The sequence below is a fragment of the Mesoplodon densirostris genome, chromosome 10 (assembly GCF_025265405.1).
Source record: "Mesoplodon densirostris isolate mMesDen1 chromosome 10, mMesDen1 primary haplotype, whole genome shotgun sequence".
Classification (NCBI taxonomy): Eukaryota; Metazoa; Chordata; class Mammalia; order Artiodactyla; family Ziphiidae; genus Mesoplodon; species Mesoplodon densirostris.
This window is the reverse complement of record NC_082670.1, coordinates 21979010-22000303: the sequence shown is the minus strand read 5'-3', so window position 1 is coordinate 22000303 and position 21294 is coordinate 21979010. Positions and strand designations below refer to the sequence as shown.

General features: G+C 40.8%; 1 protein-coding gene and 5 non-coding genes across 6 annotated transcripts in view; 5 read left to right on the top strand and 1 right to left on the bottom strand.

Annotated features, from left to right (window-relative positions):
• The window catches only part of LOC132497348 (histone H4), a 313717-nt gene that overhangs the window by 47822 nt on the left and 244601 nt on the right, over positions 1–21294 (bottom strand). The gene's annotated exons all lie outside the window — the stretch shown is intronic.
• TRNAM-CAU (transfer RNA methionine (anticodon CAU)) lies at positions 11860–11932 on the top strand. Its single transcript has one exon. It is a non-coding gene; the product is annotated as a tRNA-Met (tRNA).
• Positions 13601–13673, top strand: TRNAV-AAC (transfer RNA valine (anticodon AAC)). The gene has a single exon. It is a non-coding gene; the product is annotated as a tRNA-Val (tRNA).
• Positions 14115–14187, top strand: TRNAA-AGC (transfer RNA alanine (anticodon AGC)). Its single transcript has one exon. It is a non-coding gene; the product is annotated as a tRNA-Ala (tRNA).
• TRNAM-CAU (transfer RNA methionine (anticodon CAU)) lies at positions 15666–15738 on the top strand. Its single transcript has one exon. It is a non-coding gene; the product is annotated as a tRNA-Met (tRNA).
• Positions 18939–19011, top strand: TRNAV-AAC (transfer RNA valine (anticodon AAC)). Its single transcript has one exon. It is a non-coding gene; the product is annotated as a tRNA-Val (tRNA).

Genomic DNA, 21294 nt, shown 5'->3' with positions numbered 1-21294 from the left:
TCTTTCTAAGTCTCAGGGCTGGGTTTCCATGTGCACATGATTGTCAAAAGCAGACTTTACCTTGTTGAGTTACCTCTGGTTTCATAAATAGTCCTTCTCTTCCCAGCCAATAAAATTATCATGCTATCCGCTTTTAATAGTTTAACTGATTGACACATAAACCTATAGTGTTAAGCTGAAAATGTATTACTATTGCACTCTCTAACATCCTAGTTTATCCTAGGAATATGTTGGTATATAATGCACATACAACAAAAATAGTCAGTTGTGGGAAACTGACAGATATGCCAACCCTCTGTCTTAGGATGATCCTTTTGTTCCTGGATTAGTCATCGATTCCACAAATATTTATTTAGCACCTGCCTTGTGCCAGAAGTCATAAGTGAATAGAAGAGACAAATAGAATTCCTGCCTTCCCAGAGCTTACATTTAAGAAAATTTTAAACAGAGGTTCCTAGCAACCCTCTTCTTTTCTGTCTCACTTGCATTTATTCATTTATTTGTTAATTCCTTCATCAACAAACAGGCAGAATGTCCACCATTGCCAAGCAGTGTGTTAGACAGTAAGGTTGCGATCAGAAGGCATTATGTGTCTTAATATCATTCTGGTGAAGGAATTGAAGGGTGTAGTATGAACCACTGTACCCTTAACACAAAATTAATTTCCATTTAAATCTTCCCAGTTATTTCCCTGATTATCTCATTTTCTCTCTCAAGTGTCCTTTAGTCTTGTACGAGAATACAGTACTCTTGCCTATTCTGTATTAGAAGTTAGAACTAAGGACACAAGCCATAACTTTTGAGGCACACATGTATCAAAGAAAACAAAGGCCTTGCTGGGTGGAGGGGGTTGGGAGATGACATATTTTTTTTAAAAAAACGGGCCAACAGGATAGGATTTCACATTTTTGTTGGGATGTAGAGTTCACATACTTATGATGTCACTAAATGTTTCTGCCAGTGAGGAGACAGGAAGGCACCACAATGTTCTACTCTTGAAGAGAAGACTAGGATGGGCCTCTGTGTTAAAAGGTGTTGTAGAAAACCAAGTATAATCAAAAGATGAAAGCTGAAACAGAACTATTAAAAGAAGAAATAAGAGGAAAGGTAAGCTGGGATCGTTAACAGTGAGAGAAGGGGGGAAGGGGGCTGTGATTTGAGGGGAGTGATGATGGAGGGGAATGTTGAGGCTGCAGAGCATCAGAAAATTTTTACTTCTCTTGACATCACTAGGGAATGTATTTGGTCTATGCTATGTTTTTTTCCTTTCTGTTAACAGATATTCACTGAGATCCTGCTACATGTAAAGCACTAGGCTAAAAGTGGTGGGAGATTAACAAGTTGGGCTGTTGTTTTCCAGGGACTTCTAGTGTAGGTGATGAGACAAGATAGCCGGACACCCAGGAAAAGCATAGTAACAATACAAGGCTGTGGATGGTTGTGTACAAGTGGTTCAGAGAAGACGTATAGATCAAGGAGAAAGATCTCAGTTCTTGCTGGTGAGGGACACAGGGTCAGTCTGTGACCTGGAGAGGCTTTGGTTAGGAGATGAGGAGGGAGAGCTCTGCAAGCTGAGTATGAGAAAAGGCAAGGAGGTTGGACTTATATGGGTGTTTAAGAGTGGAGAGAAATCCCAAAGGAACTTTTTTCAATCAGCTCCCTTTTGTGTGAAATGTGGAATAGTTAAGCCATATCACATTCTTATCCTCATCTGTATTTTCACTGGTTCTGCCCTTCTGTGGTGGGCCTTCAGCCTTTCTCCCTGGGTGAGGATAGAAATCCCAAGCAATTCCCAAGTCCTATTCAGTGCCCTCTTCGCAATATGCAGTGGTGAGATCAAATGTTGGATTCTACCATCAAAATCAAACAAGTTCTGGTCTTGAAAGGGAGGGCCCTGCTCCAACCCTGTACCTTCCCAGAACTTTCAGACTCCTTTCCTGCCCCAGTACACCTGAAGGAAGCAGTTATACTCCCATCAGTAACATTGGCTCATTTCAGAATGAGCCAGGGGATCAGGCCTCTCTAGGGATACCAGCCCAGCTAGAATCACTATTCTGGATCTTTTTGCACCTTACTTCTCCCTCCATCCCTAAGCTTCCCACCAGTTGCCATTGGTTCCTACCTTAAAGTCTCTGCACTGCTTCTTTAGTGTTCTGGGGATTCAGACCCAGAAAGAAGGGGACCCTAGAGGGAGCTCCTGGCCTTTCTCCCCTCTCCCTCCCCAATTCAGACTGCTACATATTTGGTCGAATTTTCATGATCAGCACCCTCCTTCTCTCCTTCTTCCTGAGCTTTATACTCCTGGCCTTCCCTCATTCCCTTCCTGATACCCAGAAACACTATTTTGTCTTCACAATCACCTTCTTCATGGTAGGTAAGGGATAATAGAAAGAGGATTCCTTCAATCATTCTGGTTCTGGGCTGGGGTGGTTGTCCATTGGGCATAGCCTCTTAGAAACTGTTTAGGGACTGTTAAGAAAAAAGGTAATACAATGACAACAAAAGGAAAGAAATGGTGTATGGGGAGTTAAAAAGACAACTTAAGGTCTTGGGAATTAGCCTGAAGACCATAGACTAAGTTAACTAGATGGGTTGTTGCCCCCCACCTTTTTTCTGAGTAACAGGTATCTGTGTGCTCCTTGCACTACTGCTGCACTCTCTGCATGTTTTGAAAGTAACTAACTTTTACAAGGACGTGAAAATCGCCTTTATCTACCCCTCTTTCATCCTTTCATTCAGTACCACACTGTTTTTCTTATCTGGTGAGTGTTTTGGGGGCTCTGTGAGTTTGGGGGGTAGGTCCTGAATTCAGAACAATTATATTTGTGGGTTTCAAATATTTCTCTTGAGTACTGTTAATTTTTGGACATGGATTTGGTGCAATGATATGTCATTTGCTCATTGCAGCTGCTCCTACTCTACAATGTTAGAATTTTGACTTTATAGAAAACATAGAATCCATTGCTCCTGTACATACTGTAAGAACCATGTCTTGGAGAGTGAGAGAGAGAGTGTAAGATAGATTGTAGTAGGGCAGGGGGTGGGTGGAGTAAAGAATGGGATTGACAGAGTAATCTGCACTTTAGTTCCCTAGACCATACTCTCATTTGTTAAGCCCATTTAAAAACTGTAAATTTCATAATAAATATCAAGTGTTGTGGTCATTTTCATCTTCAACATCATCATTCTTTCCTCAAGAATTCTCTGCTTGTTCAGCTCCCACCATTGTTGGCTTCAGTGTGTCTTAGTACAACCAATCCAAGTGAAACCCTTGGAAATATCAGTGGCCAATGGGAACTCAATAACAGTCACAGAAAAGACACCGGGTAGAGATGGCTAGCCTAACCTCAGTGGTGGTGAGAAGGCTAATTTTAGAAGAAAAATCACATCTAGCTTGTAATTCAAGACTTTACAGCTACACACACACTCTTGTTTAATTATTGTGTAAGACTGGAAAGCGTTGGCCTGTTATTAATCATTGTTCAGATATGGATTAGGATTCTGGGAACTTAAATTTTCACAAGAGAGAAGACAGAGTTGGGGTGTGGGGAGGGTTGAGTGTGTTTGGCCTTGGAGACTTGGAATGGAAAAATTTCTCCTCACCTTGAAGATTCTCTAGGCACCTACCTCCCAACCCTTTCACCGGTATTGGGGGTCTCCTGGCAGTAGATTTTTTAACAGTAACAAAAATCTTTCTCCTCCTATGAAGCCTGAGTTTTGATAAAAAATTTTCTGTTCCCTGGGAATTTTATGAGTGGAATCTATTCACTACTGTATTGTTCAGGACTCTTTTTGTTGCAGGTAACAAAACCTTATCCAAAGTACCTCAAACAACAATGACAAAAAGTGAATTTATTGGAAAGATGAAAGGGGTAGCTCATAGACTCAAAGAAAGTTCTGGTAGAATCGGGGCTACATGAGAGACTTTGGGGACTAGAATTGGAGCTCATTTCCTTCAGGAGACTATGTTTTTTACTATTCATTAAAGGTTAAAGGAATTTCCTGATCCATAAATGCAAGCACTCACCTAATAACCCCTTGCTCATCACTTTCAATGAATCATCAAAGCCTGTCCTTTCCACTTCAACCAAACCTTTGTTCCCCTCTCTGAGCCCTCCTCATGCCTAGTCATCCGGACAAGGCCTTTGTTATCCCTGCCCAGACTGAGGTCTACCTCTACAAATGCTGCTCAACTCCATCTTCCTGAAACACAGAGCTGAGAATGTTCTCCTTAAAAACCTATTTTGGGGCCTCCCTGGTGGCGCAAGTGGTTGAGAGTCCGCCTGCCGATGCAGGGGATACGGGTTCGTGCCCCAGTCTGGGAGGATCCCATATGCCGCGGAGCGGCTGGGCCCGTGAGCCATGGCCGCTGGGCCTGCGCATCCGGAGCCTGTGCTCCGCAACGGGAGAGGCCACAACAGTGAGAGGCCCACATACCGTACCGCAAAAAGGAAAAAAAAAAAAAAAAAAAACCTATTTTGCCTTCTTCTTGCCTTCAGGATAAATTCCTTATCTTGATAAATAAAGTTATTTATAAATTGGCACCAACCTATCTTTCGAAATGTTTTAATTTTTTATTGTGATGCATCTCATACATGTCATACATGCAAAAAGTATTAAAATGTATATGTACAGTTGGAAGGATAAGAAATGAGCCACCATATCTAGAAAAAAACAATATTGCCAGTATATCAGAACCCCCTAGGGTGCCCCATCAAGCTACCTTTCCAGCCACTTTTCCTGCTCCTCCTCTCCATGCCAATTAAAAGTGTAGTTCTACCACATGAAACTGCTTTCCTCAAACATACCAGGCAACTTTTGTGACTTTTAGTCATACAAGTACGGAGCCCTCTGGCCCTTTATTTCCTCCTTCTTCAGAAAGTCAAATTTGTTTCCCCTTCAAGATTAAGTTGAAATGCGATGTCATGAAGAGCTTCCCCTGACTTCCCTTCCAGAGTTAATTGCTGTACTTCCATGCTGCTGGCACATTTTCTTCCTTATTTCTGGAGTAGCCTTTCTCCTGTTGTATTGTAATTATGAATTTAGATTTGTCTCCCTGACTTGATGTTAGTTTTTTGAGGAAGTTGGATTAAGCTTTACCTGTGAATCCTTAGGTTTTCACATTTTGCTCGGTAAATGAATATTCAATACATGCTTTTTGAGTTATCAAGATTAAGCTTTAGAAGATTGGGAAGCAGTTGGACATTGCTATCAATGACGGCTACTTTTTATGGACAGCCTAAATAATTGCCAGGACTTTACCTGCTTTGTGTAATTCAATCTCACCACAAACCTGCAAAGTAAGTATCATCCCATTTTGCAGATAAGGTAGTGGGGTGACTAAAACGTAAAGTGATTTGTCCAAATTCACATATTCCAGTAAAAGGCAGAGTCTCTCTCTAAGTCTGCTCTTTTTTTTTCCATATCAATTTTCTTCTACGTGAACAGTGATAAGAATAGAGAGTAAACATTAAGACAGAAAACGTTAAACTATGCTTATTCTGGAAATGAACAGATTGTGATGAAGAAACAAATTTAAACTGCCAACTGTTATTTAAAAAGCTGCAAAAATAAGCCTGGGACCAGTGAGTGTTATATACTTTACAGACAAGTTTAGGTAGCATAAACTACTGGTTTCCAGAGTTAGGAACTTAAGATTCCTGCCCTGTCTTGGAACTATTTAAGGTTGAGCTTCAGATCTTTACACTATTATACATGTATTGGCCTCTGACACTCCAAATTCAGAAACTGTAGTGTCATTTTACTGTGCAGTCATGAAGATCGGTGATGTATGGCATTATTAATAGCCAAACTTAACACAATTCTGATTTATAAGTCAATATGTCATCATGTACAATTAATGTACTTGCTCTGAATACAAATACTGAATATAAGCTGTATATCAAATGCCTTTTATGATGGTTAGATCTGGAAATTTATCTATGTCTAATGTGAGTTAATAATGTAAGGAATGGAGCTCATAAAAATGCTTTAAAGAAGTATTTCATTTTATTCCAAATATGGGGATGGTGTAGGGTATAGCAGCTAATACTGCTTGCCTATTCCACCACCAGTCACCAACACCAGCGCCCCCATTCCTCCTTTCCAACAGAAACATGATTTTATTCACATAACCTTCTCTATACTGCCTTGGCTTTGCAGGAGGTGGGCCCAATTCTCAGCTCCTGAGGCAGAATTGTGATTGATCTAATTAATCACAGTGGTCACATTCTTGGCAGTAATTGGATTAGGTGAGAATATATAATACAAATTTAGCCAATTTGGGGAAATCCACTGGGGAGCATATCAGAGAAACTGTTCTCAACAACAGATACAGTAAAGAAGTCTGGTTTTTTTTTTGTTTTTTTTTTCTGGACTTTACCTTGATATTGTGAGAGTTTGAGGTACTGCAAGGAAACCAGCTGGAGTATGAGATCCATATATTGAGAATGACAGAACATAAAGATTCAAAAAAACTTGGTCCTGATAACATCTTGGAGCCACCAAGTTATCGAGGCACATAGCCTCTCTACCTTCCAGACTTGTTATGTGCGATAATAAATCCACTTTATTTAAGCCAATTGAAGGCTGTTGTTTGAATTGTTGTAGAGCTATTACTGAAAGTTTCCTTGATTGGGGAGGGATCTTTGGGCTAGATGTCTTACAGTTTTATAAGCATTGTGTTGTAAGTCCTCCTGATGACTGGCATGAAAAACTCGAAGCCAACCACTAAGTGGTATTAAATATATCAGTCTGGTGCGCACTTGGTTCACTAAGCTTTTTCTTTTATATGAGCAGACTAGACATTCTCTTCACTTAGAAAGCCTACTTCTCAGCCACTAGCTCCAGCCCAGCCCTACCGTCTGATTGTCGCTGGCTTTAGACTTAATGGACACAGGCCCAGCCTCAGCCCCTGAACACATAAACAGCCACTGTGAGCCGCAAACCTATATTCGGGAAACTAGGATTCTGCTGCTGTATACGGCACTCCACTGCTCTTCCAATTAAACACCCGGGTTGAGATAACATGGAATCACAGACTCATGATGCCTACGTGTACCATAAATTAAATTGTTTTCCTGTTGCTCACTGGCATTTTTCTCATTCAACTCTTCATTCGCGCATGCAGACTTTTAATGTAAGATTAGTCATTGTAGATACCGAGCGTTCTGCCCTTAAGGAATATAAAATTGAGTGGGGAGGACCGCTGAGCAAGCAGCTGTTCACAACAATGTGATAAATGCCAAAATGAGGGGTGTGTTCTGCACCCTAGGAGTACAGGAAAGAACACCATCCAAACTGGGGAAGAATTAATAACTCGATTAGGTTTGCGAGTATTTCCGCTATTCCGTTTGTTTACTCTGGTCCCTGTTTCCTGGTTTCCTTCCTTCATTAGCAAAGCCCTAAAAATTCCATCATTTGCTACTTCCAGGTCCCTCACCACGACGTCAAGGACATGAGACTGGCAGGTTATTGCTATAATGAGGCTTCAAAGTAGACCGCGAATCTTTATATTCTATCATCTGGGAGAGAAGAGGGCAGACAAATCAGAAGAAGGACAGTGCACATCAAGCCACATCCAGAAATTCGATGGTATGAAAATGCAAAAACCTCGTAAAGGCTAATTAATAATGGCTTAAAGAGAACTGGCAAAAGCAGGGCCAGTGGCGCAATGGAGAGCGCATCTGACTACGGATCGGAAGGTTCAAGGTTCGACTTCTGGCTGGCTCGGGGTTATCGTTCCCTCTACCTGGGGGAGATATGTACTGTCCACTTAAGGTTGTTTTATTATGAGGAGGTCCTTATAAAACCCCTGGTGTTATTCTTCGATCACCACACAACCGAGAAGAATGGAGGGAAGATGGGGCGGGGCGGGGCAGGACTAGAAAAGATATACAAAAGAATAGGACAAGAATCTTGCACAAATCGACTAATAATATCTTCTGTACCCGCCCGTCTTGCATGAAAAACTCTCCCTTTTCAGAACACTTGCCTCTTGAGAACACAGTGCTCTCTTGAGAGTTAGTATGAATAGAATCCTCGAGGGATCCTGCTAAATTTTCTCCAGTGTTCAGCTGTCCAAGTCCACACCGAAACAAACTACAGCGATGTCATAAACAGAGAGAAGCGTTAAGTAGGGAGGGAATCAGCAGTCAGGTGTTAAAGGAACCACGAGTGAAGAGAAGCAGTTCGTAAGCGATGAGACCTTCACACAGTAAACGAGAACGATGTGGACCTTGTGTCTATGAAGTGACTGAGATGGGTTTGGGATCTGCTGGGAAGAGCTAGCAGCAAGTTTACCTGCCCCGCAGGTATCTGCAGAACATCAGTCCAACGCCGCGCATAGCGTGCATCGAGTGCAGCCCAAGCTTCGCGGCTCAAAGGTGAGGAGTCCCTGTGGTCTCTGCCCTCGAGAAGAGCCTTCTCGTGAAGGTCAAGGATGCACAGCATCCGGGTCCGCTGACAGAAGGGCAGTAAATGGACGAGTTTTTCCATCCTTGTCTACTGAGACCCACGCTGAAAGAGCGCCGCTGGGAGGCAGCTGATGGAATTCGGGCGACAAGCAAAGAAAAGAAAGAAGAGAAAAGAAGGAGAGCAGCTTCTTTCATCCCTGCTGCGTTGTGGCCTTTTAGGATAATCCAGCTCAAACCTTTTCTTTAAAAGCTTGGAATAGGAGATACATTTCTGGAGTCAAAAGGCAGACGCCACCAATACCACTGCCCGGGTTGCTGAGCCAATGACAACCACTATTAATAGCAATTGTGTGCACCGTGTAGGAGACAAGTCTTTACGAATTTGCATTCTCATTCCCTTCCTACTTTCAAACTCATTGGTACTGACAGCCCCCCCCCCCCCACACACACACACACACACTTGTAGTTATGCTTCACTCTGTTTCGGGGATTTCTAACAAGGTAATGGCTATTTAGGTTATCCAGATTACTGACAAAGTAATGGCTGTTAACCGCAGGCTGTAACCAACAGAATCATAAGTAAATGAACACCCTAATCAGATCTCTCAAGTGCTTCCCAGAAAAGTGAATAATAAACCACGTTCCAGTATTTTCCCCGCTTCAAATTCATTAGGAAGATTGGAAGACTTTGTCATCTCCTTTTATTATCAGCTTGAAACCTTGGTCACTATGAAACTTTACAGCTGGAAAGTTCAGATGTCATCTGCTCAGTGTGATGAACAGGGGTTAGGGTAAAAGAGCCTAAATGGTGATAAGGTTTCCACATTTCACTTGAATTATAAAATATTTATTCTAAATACACTGTGAAAATTTAAGTGTTTATATGGAAATCCCTAGAGCAGGTATTTGGACACTTTCTGAAAGCAAAGTTTGCTGGTAAATGAATTTAGGCCGGGCGGTAACTAAATTTGCATTTCAGTACCATTCCAACAGGGTACAGAATTGGAGGAGGAGGAAAATAGAAGAATGAAAAGAGAGGAAACAAACAGAAAACAAATTATAAAATGGTAGACCTCTATTCATAAATAGCAATAATTACCTTAAAGATAAATGGTCTAAATACATCAATTAAAAATCACAAATTGTCAGAATGGATTAAATATAAACAGTGGCCATAAGAAACTCACTTCAAATGTAATGATAGAGGTAGGTTTAAAATGAGAGAATAGGAAAAGATACAACATGAAATCACTAATCAAAAGAAAGCTTAAGTGAATGTATTGGTATCAGCCAAAGTAGACTTCAAAGCAAAGAAATTTACCAGCAGTAATGAAGAATGTTACACAATTATAAAGGGTCAATTGAACAAGAAGACACAACAATCCTAAAAGTGTAGTCCCTGGCCACAGAGCTTCAAAACCATTCTCTTTCAATAATTAATAGATCTAGTAGACAAAAAAAAAATCATCGAAGAGATTGAAGAATTGAACAGTGCCATCAACCAATGGATCTAATTGATCAAGATCACAATGCAAGTAGAAACAAGGATCAGTGATTGAGAGAGAGACAAGGTCATATTAGAATTAAGGAATCACGAATGGTTAGAAAATAGAAGAATGGTATCACGAAACTCATATTTTAGAGTTTCTTAGCTGTAAATACCTGGAGATTCAATTGGAGAATCTGGAAGGTGAGCATCTCACATCCACATTTTTTCTTCTGCTATTTCTTGAGGTCAGGGTAGTATGATCCCTTCAGAACCCCAGAATCTACTGCAGTGACTGAAAAAGTGCAGCTCCCCAGTGAATTATGTACCAGATGAATGGAAAGGAAGTTCCAGATTCAAAAGAGCTGCACAAGAATAACATTCAATATTTGGCAAGTCATTGGATATGGGGTTTGAAGGAGGAGAATGAGTCAAAGTTGACTTGGAAGTCTAAGCCCAAAAGGCCAGTACAGAGGAGATTGGGAATTGAATAGCTGGTGTGTGGATGAATGGACTACTGTGGAGAAGAACAGACAGTGATATCATGAGCTGGAGTAGAGAAAGAGCTCATGTTTTGCAATCTAATAATCTGGTTCTCAATTCAGGCTTAGCCATTTAACAGCTCTAGAACCTTAAGAACATAACTTCTCTGAGCTTCCATTATATCTGGAAAGTGCAAATTTTTGAAACCGAGCAGGACTCTGCAGGGCCTTCCCAGGGATAGATTTCCCCCCCACCATCCCCCGTATCCCCTGCCTGCCTCTTGTTTGTAGAAAAGCTTTAGCATCCTAGGCCTTCCCCCAGTTCAAAGAGCAAATTTAATCAGAGAAGTGAGAAAATGAAGACACAAAGGAAAGCAGTCAAACAAGACAAATAATAATATTGATAGTTTAGCCATAAAACAAACTCAAGAGCATTTAGTTCCTCCTTAAGGGCTATGGATAATATTCTGAGCCATATCTTTCAGTTATTTTGCAGATACTAAAACTCCCACCAGATGGAAAAAGTTGACTGCATGCTGACCAGTAGTGTGTAGATCCCAGACTTGTTGGAGCCAGAAAATTGATAATTGAATTTCCCGAAATACCACCCTGTTACCTCACCATCAGTTAATCAGGGAATTTCGCATTGGCTGATTATATACCCTGTGAATATTTCCCTCAGACTGTGTTTAAAAATGCTTCTCTGAAAGCTTTTGGGGCGTTTGGGTCTTTTGAGCCAGTTCTCCTTGCTTGGCACCCTGCAATAAATGCTGTACTTTCCTTCACCACAACCTGATGTCAGCAGACTGGCTGTGCTGCACTGGGGCCATTGGCCCCAAGTTTGGTTTGGTAACATTATGATAAATAGTTTTGTTTCCAAAATTCAGTTAGACTACATGAAATAATCTCCATAAATCTCTTAGCGTGATGAATGGCACATACGGCTGAAAAAAAAAAAAAAGCAAGGACACTTTTCATTAAGTTCAGTTTAAGTTTTTGTAGGGAAGAATGTCTCCAGTCATGTAGATGCAAGTGGAGATGTAGACTAAGACAGAGAAGTATGGACTGTAGACAAATTTGAGGGCTATTGATTCATTCAGTCAGTGAACTAATGTTAACTGGGCACCTCCTACTTTTCTTTCAACAAAGGAGATCATGAAAGGTGTAAGATCCACTGAGATCTCTGAGGGCAGGAAATACGACGTCATTCGAACACAAGACCAGCAAAAGACAGACACAATGAAGTGTCCCTAGTCCCAAGGTCCAGATGGTCCTATCTTAGGGTGAATATCGGAAAGACATGGACTCCACCTTTCATAGGTGTGGAATCTTACCCGGGTAACCTTGGTTTAAACGGAGTGATTTTCAAGTAACATTGAGTACATACACTCTTTAAAAGGTGGAAACAGATAAAGCAGATGCTCTTGGAAAATACTATTTCATATTTTACTTTCAAAGCCAAAAGTGTAAAGTACTTGCCCTCTTAGCGCAGTGGGCAGCGCGTCAGTCTCATAATCTGAAGGTCCTGAGTTCAAGCCTCAGAGAGGGCAAGATCAAGTCTTTTCACAGTCCGCCTGGCGAAGCATGTGTCATCTGTGCTTAAAGAAATCAACACAAAGGAAAATTAGCAACTGCTACCAGATAAGCATTTAATAAATGTTTCAATATTCTATATTTGCTCAGGATGAAATCAGCTTCCTGGTTTGTTGCACCTCTCAGTGGTTTGAGTGAAATAGACAAGAAATTTAGATTACACCAGAAAACAAAATCTATACCATATTTTTGGTCTTCCTCTCCACCTGATGGAAGATGCAGGGGAATTTTCTTTTCTAAATTCGTGCTCTAAATGTCGTCCAACCATAGTTAAGGGATGGGGAAAGGGCAAAATCATTTATTCTTTTACTTATGTAACAAATATTTCTTGTTAATACACTTTTCTGGGTGCAGTTAGAAATTTGGAGCTCTTCCACACATTGTGTATTTCTCTATAACAACAGCTGTGGTTGTTATGAGATCTTGGAAATATGGCACATAGGAGGAGGAAGTGGGGTAACTTCTGTAGACCTCACATCTGCAACACATTCTAGAAATTGTACTAAAAGTGTATTAATTTTATGTAAGTCATTTGATTTAGCCTTGGAGCTAACCCAAATATCATTATTTCTATTTGAAAGATGAAATTGAATTTCAGAGGAGTTGAATCATTTTTCTCAGGTCTAATAGCTCTAAGGAGCAAAACCAGACATGAAAAGTTGTTTTTTTCTGTATGAAAAGATGTGAGCTCTCTTTTAATTTAAGGTATAGCCTCATAAGCAGTTTTTCTCCACACCACTTCCTTTCTTCCTTCATACATTCATAGAACAAATATTTTTAAATGAGTGGATTCATTTTTCCATTCATCAGACATTAATTCAAAATCACTTCTGTGTCTGCCACCCAGATTCAAGACTTCTAATTGTCCTTGACTCCTTCTTCTCCCACAAATCTCTACATCCAGTGTCTTGAGACATCATCAAATACTGTAGATCTTTCCTGCACAACCTCTCCAGAGTCTTTCTCTTTCTTCTCATTCATCTATGCCTTCATCCATTCTATAATGTTTATGGAGAATATATTCTGTTCCAGACAGTGTACTGGGCTGGAGATGCAGAAAGACTCATGCTATTGCTAATCTTAGGAGCTAAAAGAATAAACCTCACTCAATCCCTTAATATCTTATAACTTCTTTTTCATTCTCTTCAATTCTGGTTTCCCTATTTCCTACCTATTTGGCATTCAAAATTAAAAACCTTTCATAAAATGTTACCTTGATAATGTAAGCCATCTGCGTGGAATTTTTTCAAGGGTTCTTAAGCCTCCACAATGTTTTCTCCAATGTATCTTCATGTGTCCAGGCTTTTCATTCACTGTTTCCCTCCATGTCTATTTTACACACACGCACACTCATGTACACCCCCTCCAACTGAACCGGTATATTTCTGAACACAGGATCCACTACCTCCATGCCTGTTCCTTCCATCCTGTGTTCACTCTTCATCTGTACACTTCAATGTCCATATATTTTTCCTTCACTCTGATACGTCTCGCCTCTAAATTCCTATGGCTCTTGTATGTAACAGTATGTATTTTTGTTCTTGCATATAGTGTAAATATGTAACTTCTCAAGACCCGACTCAGCAAGAATCCAATAACTATCTCAGAAACAACGCTAAGCGGAGGTTTCCGTGGTGTAGTGGTTATCACGCTCGCCTAACACGTGAGAGGTCCTTGGCTCGAAACCGAGTGGAAACAAGTGCTGCCTTTTGCTTTCCACTATCGGGAAAATTCAGCCCACCGCCTCCCTAAAAGGAACCAGTGATCATCCCACTTATGTTCCTTTGCTGCTTTAGTTTCGTGCTTAAGAAACAGGTAATCAACCTGAGATAGTCCTCCCGCATTAGCCTGGTGTTCTGCCTGAGTCCTCTCAACTGGGACGTTGATCTCTTGCATCCTGGCAAATCTGAAACCTGTACTTTTGCGGCCAGACTTTTCCCAAGGCGACTTTCTCCCTTCCTTACCAGAGGAATAGGTACCAACCACGCGCTTGCCTCAGAGTATCTTTGAGAGGATGTGCCCTTACTCCAGCCTAATGGCCTTGACTTTTCCTGACCTTCTGGCCGGCCCCAGAAGAAGGAATGACATGGATGGAGATGGTCCTCTGAAAAATGGGAGGAAAAGAAGAAAACCGGAGGTGGGGAATTAGCTCAAGTGGTAGAGCGCTCGCTTAGCATGTGAGAGGTAGTGGGATCGATGCCCACATTCTCCAGCCTTTTATCAGTTCAACTGAGGAGCTCTTGTTGATAACCGCAAATCTTCCAAAGCATAGAAAGAAATGAAAAAACTATACACTTTGGACCTTTCTCTGGGCAAGGACAAAACGGGGCAACGCTGGCTCTACTGGCCTTTGGTATGTACATGTCTCATTAATGATAAGTCAAGTAGATTAAAAAAATCAAAAAACACATTGAAAATATAACGCCATGCACCAATGGGTGGAATTGACCTTATAAAGCAAAATCACAATGAGGTTCTACCAAAGAGTTGAAAGAAAAGCAAGATCATATCAAAACTTAAGAAATCAAAAATGGTCAGAGTGAAGCAGAGGGACATTATGAAAACAAATATTTTAAAAAGCATTATTTAGCTGCAAATGCCAACGAGACTGAAAGTAGTGAAACTGGAAGAGGATCATTCCTTGTCCATATTTATCCTTCTAGCTCCAGAGATCTGTGTGGTCAGATTCGTTCTGAATCACCTGAGCCTACTGCCCAGCACAGAGCAGCTCCCCAATGAATATTAACTGACTGAATGGAAAGAAAGGGATAGATTCAAGAGAGCGTCACAAGAATAATGTTCAGTATTTGGCAGGGCAGTGGATGTGGATTTTGAAGGAAGAGAATGAGCCAAAATTGACTTGGAAGTCTAAGCCCAAAAGGTCAGCACAGAGGAGGTTGGGAATTAGATAGAGTGTGGATGAATGAGCTATTGTGGAGAAGAACAGACAGTGAGATCACGAGCTAGAGCAGGAAAAAAGATCACAATTTGGAATCTAAAAGTCTGTTTCTCAATTCATACTTTGCTGCTTAGCAGCTCTGGGACCTTTGAAACATTACTTAACTTCTCTGAGCCTCCATTATATCTGAAAAATGCAAATCATGATACATACTTTTGTTGCCAAAATTCAATTTGAATATATGAAATCATCTCCATAAATTTCTTAGTATAATTATAAGGCTGAAACAAACGAGGAGGTTTTTTATTAAGTTCAGTTTGTGTTTTTTGTAAGGATAATGTCTCCAGTCATGTATATCCAAGTGGAGATTTAGAGTGAGACAGAGAAATATGGACTGTATTCATTCACTCAGTCAGTCAGTAAACTAATATTAACTGGGCACTGTTCAAAAGTTTCTTTTGAACATAAGGTACCAAGGAAAGTATAAGAGTGACTGAGATCTCCGAAGGTGGGAAGAGGCAGATCGCTGGAACACAAGAGGGAAAAAGAGCAGCAAAAGACCTGTACAATTCTTGGGTACTGCAAGGCAGAGTGTCCAGTTGCTGGGTGTATACTGGAAAGGTGTGGACTCCACAATTCCTGGATGTGGAACACTTCAGGTGCAGCATTGGTTTAAATGGAACGATTTACAAGTAACATTGACTACATTCTTCAAAAGCTGGAAACTGATGGACATACCTGGAAAATAAAATTTCATATTTTATTTTCAAAGCCAAAAGTAGGGGACATCGGTCCTCTTAGCGCAGTAGGCAGCGCGTCAGTCTCATAATCTGAAGGTCCTGAGTTCGAGCCTCAGAGAGGGCAGGCGTTTTCATCTTTTACCAAGCAACAACAAATATCTCCTGTTAGTCCCTTCCTCGTGGAGCTACACCCCAGTCGGGAGGAGTGGGAGAAACTGGACAAGAAGCAAGTAAGAAAAAAATGCATCATAAGCACATGAGGAAATGTGTGCTGGGGTGTAATCATTAGGCAGTAAAGGGGTTCGGAAGTGTGGAGGTGGCACGTTCAGCTTTCAGCGGAAGAGTCAGGAAAGATATTGTGTTGAAGATGCCGTTTAGTCTCTCCTTTCACGCTTGCTGAAATCCTTGTGCCTGAAGTTTTTCTAATTCAGCTCAGTTTCAATCTTCAAGGAACGAATGTTCCGTGCCATTGGTCTATAGACAAGGAAGGAAAACCTGAAAAAAGCTGTGAGGGAGTGAACATGGTCTGTACTGGACAGTGCTGGCCTTTCTATCTCAACATTCATGGTTTTTGGCTAGCGGGAGGGTGGACCTCCCACCTCTGTTTCTGAACAGAGAGATCCTGGTGAAAACAAGGCCTTTCCACTATTTTGTACTTGAATTTTACGGGGCAGTTGGCCTGAGGAAAGAAGGAAGGCTGTTGAGGGACAGCTAGAGAGACAAGGCATACAGCAGAATTTGTCCTTCTGAGGTCTGAGTAGCCTGGGTCTGCGAGAGAATCAGAAAGACCCAGACGGGCAAACAACAAAAATAACAACAACAACAAGAAAAAAAAATTGTGAAACCAGAGGAATTCTTAGGAAAACTCATGGAAGAAGAATAGGAGCAGGATCTTCCGTTAGTTCTTCCTTAAGAAGGTTTCTTACCCATCTGTCCCAACCCAACCATCACAGTCCAAATCAACACCTTCAGAAATATCTCCCAAAAAATGAAACAATCAGGTGGTATTTAATTTCCACACAAACAACCCCAGATAGAATTTTTCTTCTTTGCACAGGCAGCTTAAATATGGTTTAAAACTGGGTGGGGGGGGGGAATCCCAAGAGGTAATGCAGGAAATATATTAATCAGCATTAGTGATCAGATCCTGATGAGGTCCAAAAAAATTGAGAAAAGAGAACATCATGATTCTGCCATGCTGAGCTGTGAACAGCCCTTGCACTTTGCTTTTCACTGAGAGACTTCCCTTTCCCTCAACTTGAGCTTAAGCTTCTTCAGACACAAAGAATCCTTTGGGTGAAGTTCTTCGAGACCGTGAAGAAGGCCCACCTACTCTGTGAATAGGTGCGCTTTCAGCAAATCCAACATTTGCTTAAGTCAGTGGCACACAGTCTTGCAATAAGATAGAAAATGTCTTACATTTTGACTCTGTTGTAGGTATTTGGTAACCGGGCTCTGTCTGGGCTAGTTTCCCAGTTGCCCACAGAGGGCCTTTCTTCACCTCTCAGCTCCTAATACATCTTCTCATTTTGAATCAGACTTAATAATAAGGTGCCTACTTCTAGGTACTCAGTCCCTGAATCACATGTCACTTTACTACTGACACCACCCCCCATAGCTAATGACTCTTATTGTGATTTCAATCTATTACATCAACTTATGCCACCTTCCTCACAAAGTGTCTTATGAAGTGCTTTAGAAAGTTTCTTATGAAGTTTTTCTTTTTAAATTTCTTGTCTCTCCTCTAGAATATAAGGATCTTTAGGCTCAAATCACTGTGTCCGCAGTGCCTGGAGTTAAGGCATAAATATGGCATCTGTCTTGAAATGGAAGTAATAGGTAAATGGAGTTAATAGGCAGATCAAATACAAGTTACTAATTTAATAAATCATTTGCTTAACTTCCAAAATGTTAATCTCTGCATCTTTCAATTCCTTTTGCACTTTCTTTATGACTTATTTGATGTTTTGAATTTTATTGATGAATGGCAGTTTATTTATAATGCATAATTTTAATTTTTCCCAGACAGAATTTTCTACCTTCTAATTAGTGAGTAACAAATAAAGGTGTAAGGGACCACAGATGTTTAGGACTCCTGTTATAAAACAGTCACAACTGATAACAGCTTGAAGTTGGGTGAAAACTAGAACCAAATTTAAAGCCTATTTCCTTTTGCATGTATTTCCTCCAAACATTTTCTTCTACACAGGTTCCTAATTTCCACTTTCTTTCTCTCTTCAACAGTGAAGCCCAAAAGTGTTCCCTCGTCTCTTCTTCTAGGTGTTAGGCTGAAGAGAGCTTGAGGATTTGGAGGCTTGTGAGAATTCTTATACAGGTAGACCACAAATCTTTAACATTGCGCAGCTTAGAGGCTGCAGGAAAGAAGAGGAGACGGTAGTCATGTTCGAATGATGACAATGTAGACAGTGTAGCAGCCTTTTCAGGGTAAGCAAGTGTCTTGAAAACAGTTTATTGTTTGTGGGACCAATGACAAAATGGTGACTTGTATGATTATAGTTTGTAGGATCCCAACTATTTCTCCGTGATTTTCTCTTAGGGAGTGGGGACTTGGAATACAGGTGAAGAAAGATTAAAAAGGAATGAAATAAATCCTCTCTCAGAACCATGTGCTAGAAATTGTACTAAAATTTTATTAATTTATGCAACATGTCTGATTTAGCATTGCAGCTAACCCATGCATCTATGCCTTTATCCATTCTATGTTTATGGAGAATGTATTCTGTACCAGACAGTGTACTGGGCTGGAGATGCAGAAAGACTCATGCTATTGCTAATCCCAGGAGCTAAAAGAATAAACCTCAATCCCTTAATATTTTATAACTTCTTTTTCGTTCTCTTCAATTCTGGTTTCCCCCACCTTTCATAAAATGTTACCTTGATTATGTAAGCCTTGTGCCTGGATTTTTTTCAAAGGTTCTTCAGCCTCCACAGTTTTCTCCCCAGTGTATCTTCATGTGTACAGGCCTTTCAATCACTTTCCCTCCATGTCTATTTTACACATACACACACACACACACACACACACACACAAGCACTCCAATTGAACAGGTATATTTCTGAACACAGGAATTCCTACTTCCATGCCTGCTCCTTCCACCCTGTGCACGCTGTTCCCTCCATCTCCACTCCTAAATGTCCGTATTTTTTCCTTCACTATGATATGCTCTCACGTCTTATTTCCGATGGCTCTTGTCTGTAATACCTTGTTTTTTTTATTGTTCTGTCCTACGGTGTAGATATGTAAGTCCTCATGACCTTCCTCAGTAAAAACAGAGAAATATCTTAAAATGGCACAAAATGTGAGTTTCCGTGGTGTAGTGGTCATCACATTCGCCTAACACGCGAGAGGTCCTCGGTTCGAAACCGAGCGGAAACAACTGATGCTTTTTTGCCTTCCACCATGCGGAGAAAATCAGCCCTCCGCCTCCCCTAAAAGGAACCAGTGGTCATCCCACTCTTGTTGGTTTGTCGTTTTCATTTCTTTTTTAAGAAACAGATAAACATCCTGAGATAGTCCTGTTGCGTTAGCCGGCTGTTCTGGGTGACTCCTCCCAACTGGGACGTTTTCCCTTCTATCTCGGAAAATCTGAAACGTGAACTTTTGGGACGCCAAGCTTTTCCCATGGCTACTCCCCCCGTCCTTTTCCTTAGAAGAAGAATGGGTACCAACCGTGCTCTTGCCTCAGGGCATCTTTGAGAAGACTTGCCCTTAGTAGAGTCAGGGTTTCAAGTGAATGATGGGGATAGGACTCTGAAAAACTCGGGGAAAAAACTAAATGGTAGGTGGGGGATTAGTTCAAGTGGTAGAGCGCTCGCTTAGCATGTGAGAGGTAGTGGGATCGATGCCCGCATTCTCCAGGTTTTGCTCTCAGTCAAGGAGCTCTGGCTGATAACTGCAGATCTTCCAACCTGTAGAAAGAAATGAGAAAATTAGACACTTTGCACCCAGCTCTGGGCAAGGACATGACAGAGCATCGCTGGCTCACTGGCCTTTGGTACGAACCTTTACTATCAGCCTATAATTTATTCTCTGTTTTTTCAGAATAGCTGGTCATCTCAAGGGATATGCCCAATTCCTCTTTTTATTCCTGCTTCTTCTTGCTACTTAGCCGCAAGGTGGTACAGTCCCAAGAAGCACAGGGCAGAGCTGGGTCAGTAAAGCCCCAGCTTTCTTGTCAGGGACTGAAACCAAGTGCCCCAAGTAACCAGAAAATATCAGGAAAGACACTGTGGAAAGCAAACACGTGAAGTTATTAGTGAACTTCTGGATGCACCCGCGAGCTGTGAATAAGTGGCTCTGATCCTAAACAACCTACCATGGACTTTGAGAACTGAAGTGATAGCCCACTGCCCAAGTCCACACTGGTCACTGGATTGCCCACACTCCAGAGATCTCCAAATAGCATCAGAAAGGTTTTGGAAATGGATTGGACTATGAAACCACAACACACAGAAGGCTGTTCAGTACTTGGAATTTGAACACAAGGCAGTCAGGTGCCTGCAAAAGCAAGATTGGCAATATTCCCCATGAGCTTTGCACAAGACATAAAGCCTTATAATATAATACAAAAATGGCCAGGTTATAATCCAAAATTATTCAGCATATGATGAACCAAGAAAAATCTTAATTCACTTGAAAAGAGAATCAACAGATACCAATACTGAGATGACACAGATGTTGGAATCCTCTGACAAATATTTTCAGTGCTCTGAGAATTAGGGGTGAGAACTCTTTGAAATGAATGTAATGTTAGGAAGTCTTAGCAAAAAATAAGAAGATATACATCCAAATTGCAACTTCAGAATTGAAAAATATATTAACCAAAATTATAAAGAACATCTCACTGGATTGTCTCAATAGGAGAAGGAGATGACTGGAAAAAGTCAGTGAATGTGTAGATAGAACAATAGTAACTACTCAATCAAAATGACATAGAGAAAAGTGTATTTTAAAAGATGGACAGAGCCTTAGGGACAAATAGGAAAATAGCAAAGTTCTTATATTCACATCATTGGAAACCCAGCAGAGGAAGAGAAAGAGGTCCTTGAAAAGAGGTGGGGGGGGGGAAACACTGGAAATATTAATGGTTGAAAACTCCCCAAATTTGGCAAAAGATATAAACCAGAATAAAAACATTCAGCAACCCTAAAGCAGCATAAAACCAAATAAATCCACACCCAGACATATGACAATTAAACTGCTAGAAACAAAAGAGGAAAAAAATTCTTGAAAGCACCAGAAGAAAATGAAAGGGAAACTGCAATCTGAATGGTTGTGGATTTCTCATCAGAAACCATAAGATCCGTAAAGAAATAACATGACTTTTATTAAATGCTGAAAGAAAAGACCTGTCACTCCAATAGCTAAATATAACAAAAATACCTTTCAGACATAAAGGTGAAAGAAACACATTCTCATTTGAGGTAAACTGAGAGAATTCATTGCTAACAGAAGTGCTAGAAAAGAGTAAAGTCGTGAGACAAGAAAAAATGATACCAGAAGGAAACAGAATAGCATAAATGAAGGAACAGTTAACCAAAATTTCAGAAACAGAAACCTGTTTGAAATAAAAGGATGTTTATTGGGACTGCAGCCTGGGAGACACAGATTCAAGAAGCACATGAGTCGTGTTCCACTGGACTACAAAATGAAGGAAGC